A 10,756-nucleotide genomic window follows, 5' to 3' on the forward strand; every position below is an offset into this window, starting at 1 on the left:
TGCTGAATGTCTGTACCCAAGTTGAGATTACGAAAAAAAGTATGAATGGACTAACAACTAATAATATCAAATGTTCTGGAAACGATACTTTTCTGTGTATAGCACGCTTTGCACACTGAACTTTTCTTGTCCAATCTTCCGAGGCTGCTTAAAAGTGAAAACGTATTACCCCTAATCAACGACTTATCAGTTCTAAAGTGTGTTTTCAATATCAACACCATCTTTTCGCTTCGTACAGGCCGCCATTTTCAAGGACAGATACTTTCATTTTCAATTTTTGGATAGGTCGTTCGTGTATCGTTTCGTACCGATATTTGAATGCTCGTATCGTAAACCGTATCTTAGAGGAAAATATCGATATGTATCGGTGTATCGGTATATCGTCCCACCCCTAAGTTGTAAGCTACTCTGTTTATACAATTACATGTACCCTTTTAAAGATTTTTAGTAAAATATTCTCAATTAAACTCCACCCACCCACCATCCAAAATATGATGTCGGTCATATTTTGAAAAATAATTTCACCTTTTTGTACATTCAGGATCAGAGAAATCCATGGCCTTTCCTTCATTCCATGCAAAATATGCAGGGTCCCCCTCCTTCTTACCATCCTTAAAGTGGCAGGAGCAGATGCGATCATTCTGATCTCCTGGTTGGCGATCAGCTCATCTAAAAATATACATTGTTATACCTTTAAAAAATTGTGCCTATACAAATCTATACAGAAAAAAGTCTAACATTTTTAATGTTTTGCTGAGCGGGCATAAAAAGCGATGTTGGACCGCTGAGTGAGATGTTGGACCGCTCGGAGAAATGTTGGACCACTTACGTCACAGAATGGGCGGAGCTTAATCTCATTTTCATTCTTTGGTTTTAAAAAGTGACAGATCTAATGTTACATTAATATAGTACAAAATACATGTATGTCAAAAAATATATAATAAAATGAAAGGTATAACAAAACATTTATTGACAGAGTTCTCGGGCAAAATGCGTTTTGTCGGACCCTCGAACCAAACTGTCTGCCTTCGGCCTAACGGCCTCAGGCAGACTGTTTGGTTCTTGGGTCTGACAAAACGCATGTTGCCCTCGAACTCAGTCAATAAATGTATATTATACAAAGACTGAGTGAAGGAGAATTAAAAAGCAAAACATGTTCATTTAGCATGTTATTATCAAATAGCCTAAATGACTTATTTTTTCATTATTTTTTTTTTAATGTTACATTTACTTGCAAGTACAAGATAACCATGTGCATAACATTAACTAATCCGAGATTCCTCTGACTCTAACCCCCGCTTTTATATTGTGACTTGTGCGCACAAGTCACAATATAAAAGCGGGGGTTAGAGTCAGAGGAATCTCGGATTAAACATTAACAAACGGTAGCAGTATTTGGTAGTAATAATACGAAATAAAATGTCATAAAAACAGCTGTTAAACAAAAATTAATCTTGCTACAAATTGCACAGTTTTTGTAGTATGTTTCTGCTATATTGATTACTACGAGATTTTACTTTTTAGCATGCATGTATAAATACTGTATCTGACAGTGACAATGCAGCATCGTGACATATCGTTACAAGTACCTACAAATTTTGTCAATACATCTACGTTTTAATACTGAGTTTTTTCCCTAGCAGGCCGAAATATCTCCATCATGTCACCAGGAACAACACTCGTGCATCTCGTAATTAGTGTTGCAATAAACAAACTGATGTGTTTTTTCTCACCTGCATGGTTTTCCCGACGCGTCAGCTACTTTCGTTATTTCTAACCAATGAAAATTGTCCTTACTTTTCTGTTGCGTCATGCAATTTTATTGCACGCATCACTGAATTGTAGAACACACATCACAAGATTATCAAACAAACATCACAAGATTTCGAATATACATCACAAGATTTCGAATATACATCACAAGATTATCAAACATACATCACAAGATTTCGAATATACATCACAAGATTTCGAACATACATCACAAGATTATAGAATATACATCACAAGATTTCGAATATACATCACAAGATATTGAATATACATCACAAGATTTTGAACATACATCACAAGATTTCGAATATACATCACAAGATTATCAAACATACATCACAAGATTTCGAATATACATCACAAGATTTCGAACATACATCACAAGATTATAGAATATACATCACAAGATTTCGAATATACATCACAAGATATCGAACATACATCACAAGATTTCGAATATACATCACAAGATTATCAAACATGCATCACAAGATTTCGAATATACATCACAAGATTTCGAACATACATCACAAGATTATAGAATATACATCACAAGTTTAAGAATATACATCACAAGATATTGAATATACATCACAAGATTTTGAACATACATCACAAGATTTTGAATATACATCACAAGATTTCGAACATACATCACAAGATTTTGAATATACATCACAAGATTTTGAATATACATCACAAGATTTCGAACATACATCACAAGATTTTGAATATACATCACAAGATTTCGAACATACATCACAAGATTTTGAATATACATCACAAGATTATCGAATATTGCAACGTTTGACATGCCATACTTGTCAATAATAAATTCAAAATTGATGTTCTGAATTGCATAGGTTGTGTGTTAATTAGTTAAAACAATTCAACAAGTCAAAGTAAACATGCATCTTCCTCGGGTTAGACTGAATTATTACCTAAATTTCCCGCAGCATTTTAACAAATTGCATCACTTAAGAAAGTAATTAATATGTGAAGATAACGAAGTTAAAGATACAATTAAAGAATACAAAATTGTGAACAGAGCCATTAGCTTACGGATATCTGAAGTGAACAGGATCGGATGCCATGGAGGATTATAAGCTTGACCTGTTACAGTAACTGGCCAAACTCACTGTCGGTCCCTTTTCTTGAATCAATAGTCGGAAAAATAGGTAGTCTGTGATGCCATGTTAAAACGAGAGCGCAATTTGAATGAAAGACGTCAGTCTTCCTTTGACTTGTATTTACAAACATTGTCATATTGTTTTGACCAAAGAATTTGCGAAAAATCTTTTTTAACTAGAGTGTTGATATGGTTGAATTATAATCTGTTTCGTCGATCTCTTGCCTTGTGATAGAAGTAAATCATATATACAAAATTCTCTTCCATTTTATTTTACAAAATAATTTAATGTAGCTGGAAGACTTTACTCCATACGCAGCTGATAAGGTACATGTATATATTGCTACAGAAGGACCGTTGACATTAGAAAATGTTGAAATCATCAAGTTTTTATTAAGTTTTATACTTTTCATCTGTCCAGCAATGTTATTCTCAAATTGAACAAGGTATAAAACATAGTTGTCATATTCTTTATTTTAAGTTCAATTAGATAATTATATTAGAATCAACATACACCGTACCCAGTAAGTCCAGTATACCGAAGCTGATTTGCTCTATATGTCTATTTCAGAAAATATCCGTTAATATTGATTTCATAATGCACTGAAAAAATTGAAATCTCGTTTGAACTAAGGATGGAAAAGGAAATCGAAAAATGCTATGTTAGGACATTCTGTTCTTTATACTTTGTGGCAATTAGATTGATTGTATTTTTGTGCAATGAACCCCCCCTCGAGGGATTTATAATTTGATATGCATCAAAACTGTACTGCGTTCAGGCTGATAGAATTACATAACGTTAAAATTTAAATATTAAAACATAATACATATTTTTTATACTTGATTAAAAAATCAATTTATTTTAGATATTATTCTTCATTCTCTCTCTTCATGGCTGTCTCTAATAACCTTCCCATTTCGACTAACAGAATAAACATTTAGACAAAATAAATTTTTCTCTCTAGATGGTCTTTCTTGTTATTGTGATTTTATCTGGTTCATAAAATACAAAGCTTATTTCACTAATTTCTTTTATTTACATATTTTATATTCATTGAAGCAGAATTTGTCCAAAATCTTATACGTGTGCAATGGAAGAAACAACACAACTCGACATTAAGATAAATCGACGACCTATTGTCAATTAACAATTGCAATTTCCATTCTCATGTCGACGTCCATACGATATATCCCATTGAGCTTGAAATAAAAGATTCCAAAGAGTCTAAAACATTTGTTTCATATTTGGATATTTTACTTGAAAAAGACAATAATGATTATCTAACAACCAAGCTTAATGACTTTAACTTTTCGATCGTCAACTCCCCTTACTTAAGCAGTTATATATATATACCTTCATCACCTGTGTACTGGGTTTATCCTTTAGTTGATTCGATACGCAAGAACATGCTCTAGGTACATGTATATACTGAGTAGTAATAGATCTGAGTTATTGTATATTTTATTGACGAATTTGTATTTTTATCTTTTTTTTCAACCATATCTTTATTAAGATCTGATAATATGTATACTTTGGTAAAATATCTGTTCTGACCAACAAGTTGATGAAATACGAGTATCAGCAGTCTCGTTTAAAGTCATCATTTCGCAAGTTTCTATGGTCTTTACAATGACCTTGTCAGCAAATACAATTTATCATTGAGACAAATGTTGACCGACGTTTTTCATACCAATTGTTAGCCCATTATTTATAAATTGAATGGACAAAGGATTTTCCCGGTATTTTTCGATCATGGCAAGGAGCACACGGCGGATGTGAGCGGTCAGCAGGGGATGCTCACTCTTCCGAGGCACCTGGTCCCACCTCGGAGATATCTCGGAGATTCGTGATTGCTCTGCTCCTATTTTGTATTGTTTTATGGATTTTGATCTTGAATACTGTCCGTTATCTTCAGTTGTTTCTTGCAATCTTTATATAATGGGAGGAACGTCTGACCGTCAGAACCCTGTAGTGTTCCTTCTCTTCTCGGATACAAAAATGACAAAACGTTACGAAGGAAATCACAACTTTAAACCGTGAAACAGTTGATGAGATGCATATTTTTGCATCAATATCTTGCGATTCTGACAGAATGACTGATAACTCGTGCAAACACGCCACTAAAAGATTATCTTTGTGTGAATATTATACTTTTTTATTTATGATCCGGTGGTTTCCTAGAACGAGAAATTAAAACGATGGTGAAATGAATATGAAGATGTTATATTTGTCTTTCTTCCGTTAATTTCACGTGTCTCCTTGACAACAAGATTACCCTCTCTGTTGATGTGGCATAAATTAATGTCTTTCTTCAGTAAACGAGAAAATCCATCCTGTTGTTTGACAGGAAGCGAAATATCCCTCGGATATTACAAAATACAAATAAAATTCTCTGCCATGCATTGTTTCAGTGATGAATGAAATCAGGGAAGAATTTTTGACAGAAAGTCATTCTGTTCTGATTTATTCAAAAGCCAACCTGCTTTTTTATGTCAATTAATTAATTCGCCTAATAAATTCAGAGTATTTATATATATATAAACGAAGTCGAACTTTCAATTGAATTTTTAGTAATGCCAATATGGAAATAATTTATTTTATTAAATATACACATTTTTACTAAGGAAAGAAATAATATTTTCCTCCAAAAATCACTATTGCTGATTAATCAAACAAAGTTTTTGACAATTTAATTTTTTATCCATTAACTTTTAACCTTCTCGTCGTTATGTTGCATTAATCATTCTCTTTCTTTAAGAAACTTAGAACTTGTGTCTTATCCTTTTGGCTTTAATTGTCAATAAAATATGTTCAATTCAATTTAAGAAACCTTTTTACTTCACGAGGATGAACGGAAGCTGACTATTCTTTAGATGAAACAAATATTCTTTAGGGCATTAATCTTTTTTCGTAGCTGTGCAAGGTACAATTTTTTATATTCTTTACTAAAATAAATCATAAATCCTTGCTCCGATCTTTTAAATCAAGAAAAACAGAATGAAGTCTAAACATACAGTAAAAAATGTCATTTTTCTAGCATTACCTCCGACATATATCAAATGTTGTTATTATTGCGAATGCCAAGGCGTTTCAGTTGTTTAAACAAAATCACCATGCCATTCTCTGCTAACATAATTATCGAGTGCATTAAAGGATTTTATATCCATTATGTAAAATTTGAGACTTAACAAAACACGCATTTTCAAGAAAAGAAGACATAAATATATTAATGATTACGTAAAACAAGGCAGGTGTATTGTCGAATACTATATTATACATGGTTTATCCCTTTAAATTACATGTATATCCTTGTTTAATACCGATCATCAATACTGATTTCCATAAGCTTTAATACAATTGTATTTGTTATTCAATATTCTATGTACATGCAAATAATTGTAAATGTTTGTAAATATTTTACGATTATTCAGCTTTTATGCATAGGAAGGGACAAAAGCTAAGTTTTGGAACTTTTGGAACAATTAACCTGTAAATTACCATATATTGTAAATAAAATGTGTTAAAACAAAATAGGAAATTTTAAAATTTGATCAAAATGAAATTTGATTTTTCAGCATATTTCTCAAATTGTATGATCATTAAATTGCACTTTGTTTAAATTTATGTTGCAGATCATTTTTACTAACATGTGTCATACTTATGTTCAGCTGTTGTTTTTATCCATATTTAACTAAACCTTCCTCGTTTACATAATAAATAAAGGTGGTCCCAGAACTGATGTGAACCCTTGACAGTTGAATATTTCCTCAATGGCACATGATCCCATATTCAGTGTTTCCGGAGATCAATGTATTTTGCACTGACTACGTTTTATATCTTTTATAGTTTTAATGTTATCCTTTTAAATCTTCACCTTAAGTTTGTAATCTTGATCTCTGTACGTATTTTCACACGTATCTTTGCCAATTTTAGTTTTAAAAGATGCGACGGGGAAACCATCTTAGTAAACAAAAATTACCTTCAAGAATAAGAACTATAGTTTGTAACTTGCTTTGAATTTTCTTATCGCCGATATATACATGGCTGAAATATTGCAGTTTTGGCGTAAAACATTAATTAATCACTCAATCAAGCAGTTTTTCTTTTAAATGGTCGCGTAAGCCTAGCAGAAGGATTCTGGCCTCGTGGACAAGAGGCTCCGATTTTATTTCCGGTTCCGTTCCCCTATCTTACCTGTATATCAAAGTAAAAGCAAACAGAACAAATAAAACGATTTTTGATTCATAATACATTGTGAAAGTCGTGATGATATACTGCAGTTTTGGAACAGAATATATGCCTTTAATTGAACAAATGGCACAGGTATTGAAATTTAACCTCATTTAAAGGAGCTGGGTGGTTGTAGCCATTTTAAGACTTTTTTGATCTCCTTTAGAAGACGAGCTACACATAAAGATATAATAAAATGATCAATTTTTAAAACTAGAATTTATATTAAAAAAATCTTTGCCAAATGATAGTTGAAAGCCTAAGATCCTAAAACTTAAGTTATATCTGGTGGTGAAAAAAAATAATTTGTTAACCCCTAGCCTCCTTAACTCATATATCTTTATTATGTTCCCCAAACGAAGTTGGGGGAACATATTGTTTTTACTCTGTTTCTTCTTATTATTATTATTCTTTTTTCTTCTTATTTCTTCTCCGGTACTTTTTTGTCCGGAATTGTTCTCAGAAACTGTTCACCAAACTAAGTTAAAACCTTTTTAGGGTTAATGGGTGTGTAGTGTAGGTGTGCGGAACGAAGGTCATTTTGCGCGCATACGCCTGCACGTGCGGGCGCGTGAAGTGAGTGAAATGACTGATATACTTATTATGGCCATAACTTTGACATTTTTTGATGAAATGCTTTGAAACTCATTACATAAAGATATATTAATAGTGTTAATATCATGACACTGTCAAATTAGCACGAACTCACGCGCGTGCACGTGAGCTTTGCTCTGATTGGCTGAAACAAAATTCTCAATATCTCTTTTGTTTTTTGACGAAATGATTTGAATTTTTAAACATAGTAATGAACTAGGATATTCTACAATAAGATATAAAAAGAATTTCAAGAAATCACGCGCATGCACGTGTGCTGCGATCTGATTGGCTGAAACTTTAAAAGGCTATATCTCCTTTGTTTTTTGATGAAATGCTTTGAAATTTAAAACATAGCTATACTTTAGAATACTCTGCAATATGATATACAGAAAAATTAAAGAAATCACGCGCATGCACGTGTGCTGCATTCTGATTGGCTGAAACTTTAAATAGCTACATCCCCTTTGTTTTTTGACGAAATGCTTTGAAATTTAAAACATAGTTTTACAATAGGATATCCTGCAATATGATATACAAAAAAATTCATGAAATCACGAGCATACACGTGTGCTGCAATCTGATTGGCTGAAACTTGAAATGGCTATAACTCTCTTGTTTTCCAACCAAACAGGATGGGATTCAGAACATAGATAAATATAAGGAACTCCTACACGAAGGTATGGTCATTATGCACGTGCAAGCACGTGCGTGCATTTGGAACGACTGAAATTAAAAATACACTTAGATGAGTGATTTTTAATACTTTTGGACTGAATGCTCTGATATATAGTATATTTAAATATATAGTTAGTGCAGACAAGATGATATAGTCATAAGGCACATGCATTCACATACGCACGGGTGCAATGCTAAAATTTGAATATTATTGGTATCCTTCTGGGTAAATTTTGTTAAAGTCTAAATTGCCAGAATTTGTCTTATTTAATGAAGCTTACTGGGAATATGGCACCAAAAGGGAGTTGGGGGGCGTTTGGGGAACATCTGTAACGGTTCCCGTTACAATTAGCACTAGTTTTTTCTGAGATTAAGCAGATGGTACAGGGAAGTCTTAGTTTATCTCAATAAATTATATAATCATAACTCACTGGGTGACTCGGTAAACATCCCCACGTTTAATTTTAACTTCCCTCAGAAAATTTTGGATTCTACAAGAAAATTGTGAAATAAAATGCAGGACCTTTTTTGTTGAATTATACATTGCTTGCACAATGATTACAAATTGACAAACCACAATAAACTAAAATTAAATTCTAAAAAAAAAAAACTGAGGTTATAATTATTGCTTGCACAATGATTAAAAAAGACACCTACTCACTCCTCAAAAAATAAATTCGTAAAAAAGGAGATATTTTTCTTTTATTGTTGTTTCAGTATAAAATGCTCAGAACATAAGAGATTCAAACATCTCTCTTTATTACGCAGCACCTAAAACTCTAAGGTAATTAACGAGTGTCTTTTGATGATATATACTTAGCTCTGAGAGGACAACGTCTTCAAAAAATGTTATAAACGAGAACTATGTCAATATCATTGGCCTTTGTTTTTCTCGTACCATCGCTCTATGTAATGAAAACGGTATGTGAAGGCACTTAATGAGAAAGTTTATTTCTCAGAAGTTTAAGAAATAGTTAGTTCTAATTAAGGTCAAGTTGATTTTCAGAACTTGCATTTCTAATATGTTTATCTTTGGGAGATGTGTGCTGTAGAATGATTCTTTAACTGATTGAGATGAGGAATATATTTGTTGTAAAGAATCGAAGATAATCATTTCCCCAGGAGACCTATCAGTCAAAAATAACAAACAACATGAATGCTATGTTTATTATTCACTGTAGAAATTTACAAGCATTAATTTCCTCCTTTCAACCTTCTCCAATGAACAAATTGCCTCTCGATTTCAGCATTATCTGAATTTTTCTGGGATAATGACCCGGTGAAGATGGAAAAAACACAGACTGACCAGTGATTTGAAGAAATCAAGATAACTGTGTTGCTGTATCGAATTGGAGATTATTTTGAGACAATTAAAGCCTTTTCTGAAAGGTAGGAAAAATTCTAATAAATTAAGAGTGTAACTGTTAAAATGTATTTTTTATAGTGGAAATGAACAACCGAGTAACATTTTGAAGTGTTGAGTGACCTAAAAAAGAAAATTATTTCTATGAAAATTCTTCATTTTTAATAAGTTTAATCAACATTTAAATATTTTACTTTTTTTTTTAATTTTTCAATTTTTTGTTTCAATTGACTTTTAAACAAAAATTATCTGTAAGGAGATGCTTGTACTACAAAATTCCAGTACCCATGCCTTTGCAATCAAGATTGTAAATAAGATGGCGTACCATTTCTCAGAAAATAAGGTACAGTTTATAAATCTAACAAGTCCTACAAAGAAAACATATCGAGAAGAGAGCGAACATACTAGTAAACAATGTCCGGTAAAAACTCGAGCCTCTGGTAAAAGAGAAGAGTTAGGATGACATGTATGGAGATAACAAAAATTACTTAAGCTCAAAAGTCCATTAAACATTGCAAATTATCATGATTATGAAGCAAAGCAAACATGGCAAACATGGACCCCTAAAAATCAAGGTTGGATCCGGTACCAAAGGTTCCTTTCACTTCGCCCCACTCCATGAATTACACTTGTGGCCCGTCGTTTCGCAAATCATTTTGTACCTGTAGTTTGAATTTAATCTAAATTTTCAAAATATGTAATATTCTGCAGTTATTTATGGAATGTTTTTAAGTTTTGTGTGAGTTATTGGTGTGTGAATCACACAGACTTGTCACGTAGGCATATTTCATGAAGCGCGCTAGCACCAAAAATATACCCAATATTTGAATTTCGCGCTGCCCTATATCGTTATAAATACTTTTACTAACGTCGCTGTAGCCTTTATATTGTGACGTCACGTTAACGCACGTTTTTCCGTGCATATTTCTACGCGTGAGTATACACGAAAATGGTTTTCAAATCAATTTCACAGTTGGCTTAGTAGAAA

The 10,756-nt window shown here is 32.5% G+C and overlaps 1 long non-coding RNA gene across 1 annotated transcript; it reads right to left on the reverse strand.

Moving 5' to 3' along the window:
* Nucleotides 1–519: 519 nt before the first annotated feature.
* Nucleotides 520–2,587, reverse strand: LOC134240134 (uncharacterized). The gene is made up of 2 exons (XR_009986374.1): nt 1,590–2,587; nt 520–669 (listed from the first exon to the last, which is right to left on the reverse strand). It is a non-coding gene; the product is annotated as an uncharacterized LOC134240134 (long non-coding RNA).
* Nucleotides 2,588–10,756: the final 8,169 nt, after the last annotated feature.

This window comes from Saccostrea cucullata, unplaced genomic scaffold, assembly GCF_032062105.1.
Source record: "Saccostrea cucullata isolate Sc308-1 unplaced genomic scaffold, CSIRO_AGI_Scuc_v1 ctg17803, whole genome shotgun sequence".
Taxonomy (NCBI): Eukaryota; Metazoa; Mollusca; class Bivalvia; order Ostreida; family Ostreidae; genus Saccostrea; species Saccostrea cuccullata.